Source organism: Haematobia irritans, chromosome 3 (genome assembly GCF_050003625.1).
Source record: "Haematobia irritans isolate KBUSLIRL chromosome 3, ASM5000362v1, whole genome shotgun sequence".
Classification (NCBI taxonomy): domain Eukaryota; kingdom Metazoa; phylum Arthropoda; class Insecta; order Diptera; family Muscidae; genus Haematobia; species Haematobia irritans.
Window position 1 is genome coordinate 93,905,998 of NC_134399.1, and position 15,452 is coordinate 93,921,449.

General features: G+C 31.5%; 1 protein-coding gene across 1 annotated transcript in view; it reads left to right on the forward strand.

The window, feature by feature from the left end:
- Nucleotides 1-3,885: 3,885 nt before the first annotated feature.
- The window catches only part of AdamTS-B (ADAM metallopeptidase with thrombospondin type 1 motif B), a 126,485-nt gene continuing 114,918 nt past the window's right edge, over nucleotides 3,886-15,452 (forward strand). The window contains exon 1 of the mRNA XM_075300696.1: nucleotides 3,886-4,218. The gene's annotated coding sequence lies outside the window, so the exon portion shown is untranslated. The remainder of the gene's footprint in view (nucleotides 4,219-15,452) is intronic.

Sequence of the window (15,452 nt, forward strand, 5' to 3'; positions counted from 1 at the left end):
ATTTGTTGAGTGCTTTATATAAAGGTTTATGTTCTCATTAACCAATATTTAAAACTGACTCGATTTGGACAATATTTAGTCAGACTTCTACAAAATCTTGGGCACAGCTAATGCCTTGGGCACAGTGTGGCGCAGGGTATAAATATGGGAATATTTCTAATATAAATAATATTTAGGCAATTTTTCAAAAATGCATTCGAGGTATAGGAAAATTTGAGTCATTTTTACAAGTTTTCGTCTTAGCAGTGAGTATCAGTGAGCATCAGTAAGAAATAAAATTTTGAGAAAATTTGCTATAGAAATAAAATTTTTAAATTTTATTTTTGAGAAAATTTGCTATAGAAATTTTGAGAAAATTTTCTATTGAAATAAAATATCGATCAAAATATTTATAGAAAGAAAATTTTGAGAAAATTTTTTGTAGAAATAAAATTTTTAAATTTTATTTTTGAGAAAATTTGCTATAGACATAAAATTTTGAGAACATTTTCTATAGGAATAATATTTTGAGAAAATTTTCTAAAGAAATAAAATTTTCTATTTAAATAAAATTTCGACCAAGATATCTATAGAAAGAAAATTTTGAAAACAATTTTTACAGGAATAAAATTTTGACAAAATTTTTTATAGAAATACAATTTTGACAAAATTATTTATAGAAATAAACTTTTATAACAATATTTTCTATAGAAATAAAATTTTTAAAAATTTTCTATAGAAATAAAATGTTTCTAAATTTTTATAGAAATAAAAAATTTGACAAAATTTTCTATAGAAATAAAATTTTGACTAAATTTTTATAGAAATAAAATTTTGACTAAATTTTTATAGAAATAAAATTTTTTACAGAAATAAAATTTTGACAAAATTTTTTATAGAAATAAAATTTTTACAAAATTATTTATAGAAATAAACTTTTATAACAAAATTTTCTATAGAAATAAAAAATTTGACAAAATTTTCTATAGAAATAAAATTTTCACTAAATTTTTATAGAAATAAAATTTTTACAAAATTTTCTATAGAAATAAAATTTTGACAAAATTTTCTATGGAAATAAAATTTTGACTAAATTTTTTATGGAAATAAAATTTTAACAAAATTTTTTATAGAAATAAAATTTTGACAAAATTATTTATAGAAATGAACTTTTATAACTAAATTTTCTATAGAAATAAAATTTTGACAAAATTTTCGGTCTTAAAATAAAATCGATTGTTTGAAATATTTTAAATAATTTTTTGTGGTGGTGGGCATTAAAATGTATCGATTCAGCCCATCTGCTAGTCTAACATTCTAGGAAATTTCCATTACATTCTATAATTGGAGGTTGATTTTCATTTACAGTCATACCGTACATTGATCGAATGAATAACGCAATGGAAACTAATTTGGGTAAAAACTTTTTTAGTTAAAAAAATGTGAAGTGTTTTAAAAAATTTAGTTTAGCTGGAGTCGGAGTCGAGCAAAATTTTTACGACTCCGACTCCAGCAAAATCTTCAGACTCCGACTCCAAGACTCCAATTCCAACTCCACCGCCCTGGTCTACAGTGTGATTCATGGTATTCTATAATTTAGTTGGCGTCCCCTCATTTAATTCATTTAATTTCTCTTTTAATATTTATCTGACTTTACATATTTTACAATAAAATTATTATTACACTGAAGATTTTTTTCTTTGTAGTCAAGATGCAAAAAGACAATCTGTTGTCTTTTCGCATCTTGACAGACAAAAAGACAATTTCATTAATTTTAACGAATTTTTCTGAATTATTGTCATGTTGACCCAAAATTTTTTCTTTCATTTTATGATACCCATTTTTAAGTAAAATCGCTTAATTATAAGGGCAATACGACTTCATTGAAAAGTTTATCGACTTTTGGACAAGGAAAAAAACTTTATATTAGAGAAATGCGTCTCATATGCTAAGCAAAATTTGCGTTCGTATTTTAAGGACATGAAATCTTTGGCCTCAGGACAATATTTTTTTTTTAGTGTATACACAGATTTCATTTATCGCATTTTTATTCTCTTTATGTGATATAATAATAAAGCTATTCGCGTATAAACAAATGCCAGCTTAAAAATCCAAATTTTAACAGACACGAAAAAACATTAAATCCAATATTCAAAATTCTCAAAATAAATCTTAGCCTATATATGAAGCGTTTTTATCTTAAATCTAAAGTATCTGTAAATCAGCTAATTTAAAGACGATTTATTTAAATCAAAGAAGTTTTTCTTTACTTCAAATAAAGTTTGCCTTAGTTCAAAGTCATACGACTTTAACGGAGGGACGCACATTTCCCAAATTTCTTTCTATTAATTAAAATTTTATTGTTTTAAAGAAATTTGTCCTTAATATTGTGCAAATTAAGTGTCCTAATATTTAGGTCGCTTAATCTCCAAGAAAAAAAAAGCGTCGCCAAAAAGTAGCGAACATTTTCTTTCTAGATCCGGAAGTGGTGCAAAATTGGCGCAGAAGCAATGAATTTAACATGGGCTTGTCATAGGACGGATGTCCACCATTTCGACAACCGTTGCACTGAATTTGCATCACTTCTTAAGGTGTGATTTGAGTTCAGTGTTTTCGATGTGAATTAAAAAAAAAATTACAATATTTTGTCAAATAAAAATGTTTCAAACTTTTTATGATTTTTAATGCATTTCTAACGCTTGTCTGAAACGTTTGACCTCAACTATTTTCAAAGATTCGCAGTTTTTCTAGATTGGATTTTGCATTTTGTTCGACAAAATTTTAATAATTTGTACCATTTTATACTCTTACTCTGTTTTTAACCCATGAAACAAAAAAAATCAAAATTACCCAATAAAAATTTGAAAAAAGCTATACTTAAAATTAAAATTAATAAATTGGAAGGACATTTTTGAAAGTGTTTTTAAAGTTGTGCTTTTGGAACAACTTCCAAATTTTTTTGCTGGGTTATCATATTAGCTATATAATTTTTACAGTGTACACTACCTGTCGTATATTTCATCAACTTGGATATCTAAGCTTATCATCAAATAGCTGTTTTCTCCGGATGATATCCGAATTTTGCATAATCTGGCAACTCATTGTATATATTAGTCCACATCGCAACGCAACACAGATAGTCACATTTACAGTAGTAGTCTGTTATTTTGCGCTCGATATGTCCCATCAACGTTCGACAGACATCGTGCTTTTCTTCACATTTGTTATGCGGTGAGTGAGTGAGTGGCGGCGTTGAGCTCCAAAACAAATAAACCAAAACAAACAAACAAATCGGCGTCAAAGTACTCTACGAAGAACAATACCAACCAACACAGCCAAAGCGAAAAACACCCAGCACTCTGTAGCAAATTGATCCATGGTGGGACTCTTTTAAATTCTCCAGATTTTTACGATATTTTCTCAGTTTGAGTTTGAGTATCCAATGGATAACAACGGATCTGCGGGCGCGCATAAGTTGTCGAGCTTTTTGTTTTGTTTCTTTGAAGAGAACTAATGGACTTCAGATGCTTGCTTACTTCTTTAGAAAATAAAATTGAATTAAAAAAAAAACAGAAAACAAAAACAAGTAATAAAAATAAATTTGTTTTGAGGAAATGTGAATTTTTCAGTGTTAATTTTTTGTGAATGTTTTTTGTAAATTTCCTCCTTTTTGGGGATCTTGTGCGGTGGATGGACCGACCACGTGAAAATCTAAAATTGTTTTTTTAAATGAATTTCAAGAGAATCATAAAATATTTATAGGAATTCGAGAAAAATTCCGGAGGAAAAATGTGAAAAAAGATAAATCATAAAGAGCTGATATTATTTTTGTTATTTCTAAGGAAACTTTTGTTATTGTCTGGCGTTTTTTTTTTTTTTTGACACTGTTATAGAGATTCCATCGTATAGTTTATTTTTTTTTGTTGCAGAATGAATAATATATTTTTCTAAATTTTTATTCTAAGAAAATAAATTAGTGAAAATGTCTATAAATTAAGCACAAACAATATATAAATTCGCTTTTGTCGCCATAATTCGTAATCGCAATCGCAGTCATGTATTCGTGATCGCGCGATCATTATCAACGCCGGCCGTTATTGTGATACCATAGCGCCAAAATACAAAACAAACAAAAAATTGAATCACTAAAAACAATATCCCCAGAGAGGGTAAAAGAGAGGAGAGTACAAACTGTTGATGGCGTTATTGTCTATTATTTGATAGTAACTTTAATTGACGGTGGGTAACATAATTATGTCCACAAGTATATACATGTGTGTGTGTGTGTCTGTATGTAACTATGTGTTTATCTCTAAATATTGACTGGGCGATGCAATCTGTATCTGTCCGTCTGTCTATTTGTCTAACTTACGGTGTTGTTTGGTCTTGCTGAAAAATAAAACGAATCGATTTTTTTTGTATCGAATCTGTCACACAAGATGTGTGGTGTGCCGCCTACCGTCATCTCAATATAATATTTTCGAGTCATTCGAATCGAATGCAGCATGATCATAATCCGAATATAGAATACTCAGATTTCTTGATAAATGTGTCGAAACAAAAACTCGAAAAAATATAATAGAAAATATATTTGTACTATGGGCAGACTGTTATAGTAATTGTTTTATAGGACAGAAGATATTTGTGATGTATGTTAGCTGTATTTCATGTTTATATCTTTCAACGATAAATAAATCGTTATTATTATTTTTAGAATTAATTGTAGGTGACCGTAGCTATTGTGGTGCAATGGTTAGCATGGCTGCCTGGAATTTAAAGATTCATGGGTTCAATCCCATTTATATACCCACCACCATAGAATGATGACGGGGGTGTAATAAGTTTGTCATTCCGTTTGTAACACATCGAAATATCGATTTCCGACTATATAAAGTATATATATTCTTGATCAGGGAGAAATTCTAAGACGATATAACGATGTCCGTCTGTCTGTCTGTTGTAATCACGCTACAGTCTTCAATAATGAAGCAATCGTGCTGAAATGTTGCACAAACTCGTCTTTTGTCTGCAGGCAGGTCAAGTTCGAAGATGGGCTATATCGGTCCAGGTTTTGATATAGTCCCCATATAAACCGACCTCCCGATTTGGGGTCTTGGGCTTATAGAAATCGTGGTTTTTCCAATTTGCCTGAAATTTGAAATCTAGAGGTATTTTATGACCATAAAGAGGTGTGCCAAAAATGGGGAGTATCGGTCGATGTTTTGGTATAGACCCCATATAGACCGATCTCCCGATTTTACTTCTTGGGCTTATAGAAACCGCAGTTTTTATGCAATTTACCTGAAATTGGAAATCTAGAGGTATTATAGGACCACAAATACGTGTGCCAAAAATTGTGAGTATCGGTCCATATTTTGGTATAGCCCCCATAAAGACCGATCTCCCGATTTTACTTTTTGAGCTTATAGAAACCGTAGTTTTTAATCCAATTTGCTTGAAATTGAAAATCTAGAGAGATTTTATTTTATTTATTTTTATTTTATGACCATAAAGAGGTGTGCCAAAAATTGTGAATATCGGGACATGTTTTGGTATAACCGCCATATAGACCGATCTCCCGATTTTACTTCTTGGTCTTCTAGAATCCGCAGTTTTTATTCAATTTACCTGAAATTGGAAATCGAGAGGTACTTTAGAACCATAAAGAGGTGTGCCAAAAATGGTGAGTATCGGTCCATGTTTTGGTATGGTTCCCATATAAACCGCCCTCCCGCTTTGGGGTCTTGGTCTTATAGAAACCGTAGTTTTTATCCAATTTGCTTGAAATTGGAAATCTAGAGGTATTTTCGGGCCATAAAGAGGTGTGCCGAAAACGGTGAGTATCGGTCCATATTTTAGTATAGCCCCCATAAGAACGATATCCCGATTTAACTCCTTGGGTTTCTAGAAACCGTAGTTTTTATCCGATTTGCCTGAAATTGTAAATTTTCTGGTATTTAAGGCTCACAAAAACATATATCGGATTATGTTTTTATCGGTCCATTTGGTAGACCGATTTCACTTCTTGAGGGTATAGAAGGCGCACTGATCATGAAAATTGCTTGAAACCATTAGTGTAGCTAGGCAATTTTCCTAGGGGGGCTATAGCCCCCCTAGCTAAAAATTTATGAACTGAACTTATAGGTTCAATTAATGTTTTATTTCATAAAATTGAATAAAAAATTAGACATCAAAATAACTCGACAATTAATTTATAATAAAGCAATTAAAAGTAGTTCCACACTTTTCCCAGCAAAAAAATTGTGAGTTGTTCTAAAGGCACAACTTTAAAAGTACTTCCAAAAATGTCCTCAATTATTTTAACTACACAGGAAGTTTTTTTACTTGATTTTTTTTTCATATTTTAATGTGTAATTTTTTGTTTTCTTTTTTTCAAATAGTTTAAAAAAATAGTAAGAATAAATAAATTAGTACAAATTATTCAAATTTTGCCACAAAACTGCTAAATCCATCATAGAAAAATCGATAATTTTGGAAATTGTTCGAGGAAAAACGTTTCAGACAAGCGTCAGAATGCATTAAAAATCATAAAAACAATATACAAATTATTTATTTGGGAAAATATCACAAAATTTTTTAATTCACATTCAAAACACTGAATTCGGATCTCACCTTAAGAAGTGATGCAAATTCATTGCAACGGCTGTTGAAACGGTCGACATTTGTCCTATGACAAGCTCATATTACATTCATTGCTTCTCCGCCAATTTTGCACCACTACTAGACCCAAAAAGATCATTTTCACTACTTTTTGGCGACGCTTTTTCGCAGAATTATTAAGATATTAATTTATGAAAGAATAGTTTTAATATCAATTACTATTTTTTTAATTAAATTGACTAAACTAAATCAATCCTAAGTTCAACCACAGCTTTATTTCATAAATATCTGACTTCAAACATTGCCATCGGCAACTGCTACCACAACCCAAGTAATTCGATTGTTCATGAAAGTCTTTAGCGGAACTTTGTGCGATTGTATATAATTGTTTAATTTTTATAAAAATGGAAAATCATAAATAGAGTTTCAAATTCTGGGGGGCTAAAATTTTTCTGGGGTCTAAGCCCCCTCCCCAGAGGCCTTCCTACGCTTATGCTTGAAATTCAATGTAAAATTTCCAGATTTTACTTTTCGGGTTAAAATCTACAGATTTAAGATTTCAAATCAAGACGTTATTTTATATTTTTCTTGCACACTTACAAGAGATGTTAATGATTCCTGTAAAACTCAAACGAAAATGGTTCTTATAAATCCAGAATCTGAGATAGTCCTCATAGGTAAAATCTTAAATTATCTTCGGGAAGTGTACTGGTTGAACTGCTCTGCTTGATCTGTCCTCAAACCCCCCTGAAATTTCAAACGAAACACTAATATTTGATTCATGGTGGTGGGTATTTAAGATTCGGCCCGGCCGAACTTACTGCTGTATATACTTATTTCGGTTTTAATTTATCTTTAAGTGATTCCAAGCCAAAGGCTTGTTTTCTTAAAATTAAAAAAAAGTGGAAGTTTCCCAATTTTATAACTTGGGTATATAAAATTGAAATTATTTCGGGTACATTTATGAAAATCCAGCAAAAAAGCATAGCAAAAAAAAACTATGAAAATGTTATTTGAGGATCCGGAATTAGTGTAAATTTGACACAGAAGCAATGAATTTTACATGTGTTTGTCATAGGATCACTGAAAAAACAGTGAACAAGTGAAAAATAAGTAAATATATTTCGACAAATTCAATAAAATTTATTAGACATAATTAATTTTTTTTCACTTGTTAAAGAAAACTTTGTAGTTTGAAGGAACAAAATGGAGTTCATTCAATTTCAAGAAATAATGAACTATTTTGTGAGAAATATGAATTTAGTAAATGTTTATAATTAATTTGTGTTTTTTAGTTAATTTAACTAAGGTACGCAAAAATTTATTAGAGTAAAGGAAACATTTTCCAAACATAATAACTTCATTAACTACAGTAAAGTTAAATTGGTTTTAGTGAAATAGAGAGTTCACTTTTTTTTGAGTGGTGGAAGTCATATTTTTAAGCACCCGCTGTATTGATTTCGCATTAGCTCTTAAATTGCGAATTTATTTCGGATTTCATTAAAAGAAAGTAGGAAAGAAATATATTTTTCTTTATTTGTTCGTTTGAAAAAAAATATATTTTTCTTTATTTGTTCGTTTTTTATCCCTGCAAAGAGCCGTTTTGAATCATCATAATATTTTATCCCAAATTCCACGTCCATCGAGAAGTGGTGCGGCCCATTTTCCACATATTTTATGGAAATTCCTACAGTGAAAAACCACTCAGCAAAAAAAGAGCTTCCAAAAAGTAGTTCGGATCCCCAATCTGTGATCCGGAAGTAGAGAAAACTTGGATCATCTCCAATGAATTTTACACGGGCTTGTCATAGGACGGAAGTACTCCCTTTTTGATCCTTTGCATTACTTTAGAAGTTGTGCCCCGGAAGTTAATTTGAATGAAGGAATTTAAAAAGCGAAAAAATTTTTTTTCAACCAATTTCACTTTGTTTTCACACTCTTAGAAAAATATGTTTTTCATATGTTCCGATATAAACAAAGTGTGTTTCGGGCACAATTTTAAAACACAATATATTTAAGTGCAAACATGTAATGTTCCTAAACTAACACTAAATGTTTGGGACATCTATGTTAATATGTTAGAATATATTATGTTTGGGACATAAAATGTTTGTAAATATAATATGCTTGAATGCAAACATATATAAATTTACAAATTTCGACTAAACATACATATGTTGTGATATTTTATCCAAAGCGACAGAGAGAGTATAGAGAAAGAAATAGAGATGGAAACCGGGAGAGTTGACGAAAGATATCAACATAACACAGCGAAAGAATCAAAAGAGAATAATTTCTGTGAAACCGCTGGTATGTTGTTTCGGAAAACTGTTTTATGATAAGACCAAAAAATTGATATGCTAAGTCTAAATATTATTTAATTTGAATAAAGAGAATGGACATTCGGAACCAAGAGAATAGACATTTGAAAAAAAAGCCTGTGTTTTCGCCTTGAGAGCAGCATTTTATGTATGTGTGGACATGTGTTTTGTTTATCATTTTGGCATTATGGGCACAATTTTTTTTTTTTGGTTCGTTTAAAGAAATCAGGGGTCTTCATAAAAATAACGAAAGGGCACTATACTCTTTTTAGAGTTGGGACAGTAGAATGAAATAAGGAGGAAATAGTGAAAAATTACACAGTAAAATGTATAAAAACAAAGTTTAGTTCCTCTTTATTAATAAGTAGTCCAAGAGGAGTTGACGGACACCTTCAAATATAAAAGCGGGCATTAAGTTCGAGTTTTGTAACTAAAACAATTTAAAAAGTTTATTTTCTTTAAAATGAATTAATTATTAAAGAAAAATAAAAGGCATTTTAGACCGATGGTGTTAAATGCTAGTAAAAAACTGTTCACGCCTAAATAAATTTATGTTTATATTATAAAATTATTTATGTATGTTTATACTCGACTCCACGTTCTTCTTTTGTTAGTTTTTGAATTCCTTCCAAATTTTAAAGTTTTGTACCAAAAACAGTTTTTTGTTACAAAATTGTTATTTTTGCAATAAAAAAATAATATTTTATCCAAAAATCAGTCAATTTCGTTTATATCAAGCACTGTTAATGACTATAAATCTTTAATAATCCACATTTCGAAGTTTCATTATAAAAGTTTAATATAGTATAAATATAAATGTGTAAATTAAAAAAAAAAGTGTTCGGTCGGAGCAGGGATTGAACCCACGACCCTTTGCATGCAAGGCAGACATGCTAACCACTGCTCCACGTGGCAAACAAATGTATGTTTCTGTTAAATGATGTTATGTTTGCATGGGCTCGTGGGCGCTGCAAACTATGCTATATAAATGTAACTTATAACGATAATTATCTGCTGGTGACCATGACAGCTACGTAGCCCAGTGGATAGTGTGTTGGCTTACAAACTGTATGGTACTCGGTTCGATTCTCCGTGCAGGCGAAAGGTAAAATTTAAAAAAATTATAAAAGTGAATAATTTCTTCAACATTATTTGTATTACAGAAAAAGGTGCCAAGAATTAAAATATTTCGTGGAAGTGAAAATAACGAGTATGTTAGGGAATGAGCACAATCGTCTTTGGGAAAAATTCTTCCAAGCATATAATATTTTTGGGCTCAAAATGCTTTTAAACATATAATATGTTCACATAAAACAAACATATTAATGTTTCGGCAGTATCCAATAATATATGTGCTTCCTGCAAAATATGTTTGGAACATATGTTAAAGAAGCGATTTTTTTTGAGGGTGCAACCATATGTTTTATTACACTATTATTTTCCTATTATCTAATTTTTACAATTTGAAAAACTTTTTCGTTCCGACCAGGGTTTGAACCTGGGTTTGATGGCGTCATAACAGAACGCCTTACCACACTAAACCACAAACGCCATTGAATATTAAGCGTCGAAAGGTCAATTCAAATGTGTGTGATATGATCGTAATACGACACCAAGGAATAACATTCTAATTGCTTCTCGAGAAATTCTTTATTAGTATGAACGAAAAAATAAGAAACGCAGGTTCAAATCACTCCAGCGGCAATTTTTTATCAAATATTTTTCTAAAAAATTATTTTTTTTATGTTATGCGTCGTTTTTATTTTTTATTTTCGGCATATATTTTTGTATAAATATATATTTTTTCCATTACAAATCAACAAAAAAATTAAAAATTCTCGTAATTTGCAAAATCTTCTCAAAAGAACTTCCATGGAAGCAAAAAAGTCAAACGGCACAGGTTCAAATCCCAGCGGGGATGAAATTTATTTTTTATTGTTATTATTTTTTTTTACTTTTTTATTAATCTTCTATTTTTTATTAGTTTTCTATTTTTTTTTTAAATGTAATTTCCAAAATTTGCACTTAAAATACCCTGATTGCGTTGTTTCTAATACTTGTCCAAAAGGACTGCATCGGAAGTAGAAACAAATCATTGGGGTATCCCAAGATGCGCTTTAGAAGAAATGTTTGTGCACTTGCTTGTGCATCATTGGGGGATCCCACAATGCGCTTTAGAAGAAATGTTTGTGGACTTGTCCAAAAGAACTGCATCGGAAGTTGAAGAAACTCGATGGGGTATCCTGGGATGGGCTTTAAAAGAAATGTTTGTGGAACAACTTCCACTTTTTTTTTGCTGGGCAGTGAACCCACTAGGAAGAAAAATTTTGGTTAATTTTAGAAAATTTAGGTTATTTTTAGAAAATTTTAACTAACCAGTATTACAAACAGTATAAGTCAATATTTTTCGACAAATTCAAGAAAATTTATTACACATAATTTTTGGTGACGCTTTTTTTTTCTGAGAAGTGAAAAAAATCCCAGCAAAAAAGCGTCACCAAAAAAGTAGTGAAAATGTTATTTTTGGATCCGGAAGTAGTTCAAAATTGGCGCAGAAGTGATGAATTTAACATAGGCTTGTCAGAGTACGGATGTCCACCATTTCAAAAACTGTTGCACTGAATTTGCATCACTTCTTAAGGTGTGATTTGAATTCAGTGTTTTGGATGTGAATGAAAAAATCTTATAATATTTTGCCAAATAAATAATTTTTGTATTTTTTTATGATTTTAATGCATTCCAATGCTTGTCTGAAACGTGTGTTTCAAAAATTAGCAATTTATCATTATACCCTTCACCACTACTGCACTGAAAAAAAATATTGACATATTATGGAAGATTATGCAACTTAAATTTTAGGACTCGAAATTTACGCAATGATAAGGACAAAATTCTTTAAAATAATGACATTTTAATTAAAAGGAAGTTTATAATCCTTGCTTCAAAATTTTTTTTTCATTAAATTTAGGACACAAATCTTGAAATTTTGCGTCCCTCTGTTGAAGTTGTAGACCTTTGAATTAAGGCAAATGTTCCTTAAAATAAAGAAAAACATTTTTAATTTAAAGAAATCGTCTTTAACTCAACTGACATATTGAATTTTTAAATTTAAGATAAAAAACGCTTCAAATATAGGCTAAGACTTATTTTAAGGATTTGCATCTTTGGTTTAAAGTTTTGTTAGAATTAAGAAAACAGTTTTTACTTATTTGGATAATTTGGATTTTGAAACTGGAATTTGTTTGTACTTGAATAATTTTATTAATATATCGCAAACAGAGAATAAAAATTCGATGAATGAGATCTGTATCCAATTATAATTTTATCGATCCTAGATTTAAAGCTAGGGAGGTCTGTAAAAAATGTCTTTATTTTAAAGAAGCCGCATCTTTGGCTCGGAATCAATACCAAAATCCTTAAAGGAAGGTCAAACTCTTTGGATCCAAGTAAACTTTTTTTTGTGTGTGTGGTACAGGGTATAATAAGTTTGTGCATTTGTATGTAACGCCAAGAAGGAGTAATCATAGACCAACCTTTTAGTATACGGATCGGCTTAGAATTAAATTCTGAGTCGATTTAGCGATGGCCGTCCGTCTGTCTGTCCGTCCGTCTGTCTGTTGATGTATTTTTGTGTGCAAAGTACAGCTCGCAGTTTTAGTCCGATTGTCCTAAAATTTGGTATAGGGTCCTGTTTCGGCACAAATACGATCCCTATTGATTTTCGAAAAAATCGGTTCAGATTTATATAGCTGCCATATATATTTTTCGTCGATCTGGTCATAATTGGCGTGTATATCAACCGATCTTCCTCAAATTCCGTACATCTGAATATTTTATGAGTCTCAAAAAACTTGCAAAATATCAGCCAAATCGGTTCAGATTTAGATATAGCTCCCATATATAGCTTTCGCTCGATTTACACCTATTTGCCCACAGAGGCCAAGTTTTTGCTCCGATTTAGTTGAAATTTTGCATAGGGAGTAGAATTATCATTGTAACTATGCGTGCCAAATTTGGTTGAAATCGGTTCAGATTTAGATATAGCTCCCATATAGCTTTCGCTCGATTTACACCCATTTGCCCACAGAGGCCAATTTTTTGCTCCGATTTAGTTGAAATTTTGCACAGGGAGTAGAATTAGCATTGTAGCTATGCGTGCCAAATTTGGTTGACATCGGTTCAGATTTAGATATAGCTCCCAAACATATATATGTTTTTCTGATTTCTACAAAAATGGTCAAAATACCAACATTTTCCTTGTTAAATCGCCACTGCTTAGTCGAAGAGTTGTAAAAATGACTCTAATTTTCCTAAACTTCTAATACATACATATCGAGCGATAAATCATAAATAAACTTTTGCGAAGTATCCTTAAAATTGCTTCAGATTTAAATGTTTCCCATATTTTTTTACTAACATTGTGTTCCACCCTACACGCAGAGAAGGAATATGATCACCTCAAACATGTTTCAAGAGCAAAATGTTATTTTTGTTTGGTGACCATGTAACATGTTTATCACTAAAATGTTATTTTCTCGTCAAATATAACCTGCTTGCCGAAATCAGATACATGATTTCCGAGGAAATAACATGGTTGCGAAAACCATGTTACATGGTCACCACCCAAAAATAACATTTTGCTCTTAAAATATGTTTGAGGTGATCATATTCCTTCTCTGGGTTCTAGTTCATTAGCCAACTTAAATTTTGAGTCTATAGATTATGTAAAAGTCTATCAAATTCTGTCCAAATCGAGTGATATTTAAATGTATGTATTTGGGACAAACCTTTATATATAGCACCCAACACATTTGACGGATGTGATATGGTATCGAAAATTTAGATCTACAAAGTGGTGCAGGGTATAATATAGTCGGCCCCGCCCAACTTTAGACTTTCCTTACTTGTTTTTTACTAACATTGTGTTCCACCCTAGTGCATTAGCCGACTTAAATTTTGAGTCTATGGATTTTGTAGAAGTCTATCAAATTCTGTCCAGATGTATGTATTTGGGACAAACCTTTATATATAGCCCCCAACACATTTGACGGATGTGATATGGTATCGAAAATTTAGATCTACAAAGTGGTGCAGGGTATAATATAGTCGGCCCCGCCCGACTTTAGGCTTTCCTTACTTGTTTTTGTTTTTTTTTTCAATAAAATTTTAATAATTTTTACCATTTTATTATTTTCTTTCTGTTCCTTAAACTAATGGAATAATTGTTGAATGTGAATATTTAATATAAATTTTCAATAAAAAATCATTTAGGTTAGGTTAGAAATAGTGGCAGCCCGATATTTCAGGCTCACTTAGACTACTCAGTCCATTGTGATACCAGAGTGGTGAACTCTTATCACTGAGTGCTGCCCGATTCCATGTTAAGCTCAATGACAAGGGACCTCCTTTTTTATAGCCGAGTCCGAACGGCGTTCCACATTGCAGTGAAACCACTTAGAGAAGCTTTGAAACCCTCAAAGATGTCACCAGCATTATTGAGGTGGGATAATCCACCGCTGAAAAACTTTTTGATATTTGGTCGAAACTGGATTCGAACCCACGACCCTCTGTATGCAAGGCGGGCATGCTAACAATTGCTCCACGGTGGCTCCCAAATCATTTATTATTGATTAATGTCTTTCATCTACAGGAGGAAGTAATTTCCATTATTTTTCGCGTGATCATTGTAATAAATACGAAATTGAAAAAAAAAATACAAATGTTTTGGTTTTTAATTTCAATATTGATGGTTTCATTAATATAATTCATTCATGAAACTCGCTTCAATATTTCTGCAACGAAACCTCTCAGAAGTGGACACCTAACCATTTTTTCACATTTGGGTGTCCATATATGAGAGGTTAATTTTTATGTGATAATAGAGCAAGCATTCCACATGTATGGTGGTGTCCGCTTTTTAGAATGTGCAGATTTAAGTGGTTTCACTGTGTGGTAAAATTTCTGAGTGTATCAAACTTGTCTAAAAGTAGTTTCATCGTAATGTGAAACTCCGTTCGGCCCCTACTTAAGGAAGGAAGTCTCTTATCAGAGAGCTTAACATAGAATCGGCCAGCACTAATTGATAAAGATAGAATCTCAGCACTTGTTGTATCACAATGGACTGAATACTTTAAGTGAGCCTGAAATATCGGGCTGCCAGAAGTAGGGGAAATTCCCGGGAGCCACCGTGGTGCAATGGCTAGACTGCCCGCCTTGCATACACAACATCGTGGGTACGATTTCTGCTTCGACCAAACACCAAAAAGTTTTTCAGCGGTGGATTATCCCACCTCAGTAATGCTGGTGACATTTCTGAGGGTTTCAAAGCTTCTCTAAGTGGTTTCACTGCAATGTGAAACGTCGTTCGGACTCGGCTATAAAAAGGAGGTCCCTTGTCATTGAGCTTAACATAAGAGAGAAGTTCACCAATGTGGTATCACAATGGACTGAATGGACTAAGTGAGCCTGATACATCGGGCTGCCACCGAACCTAACCTAACCTAGGGGAAATTCCCTAATGTAGTTTTTTAT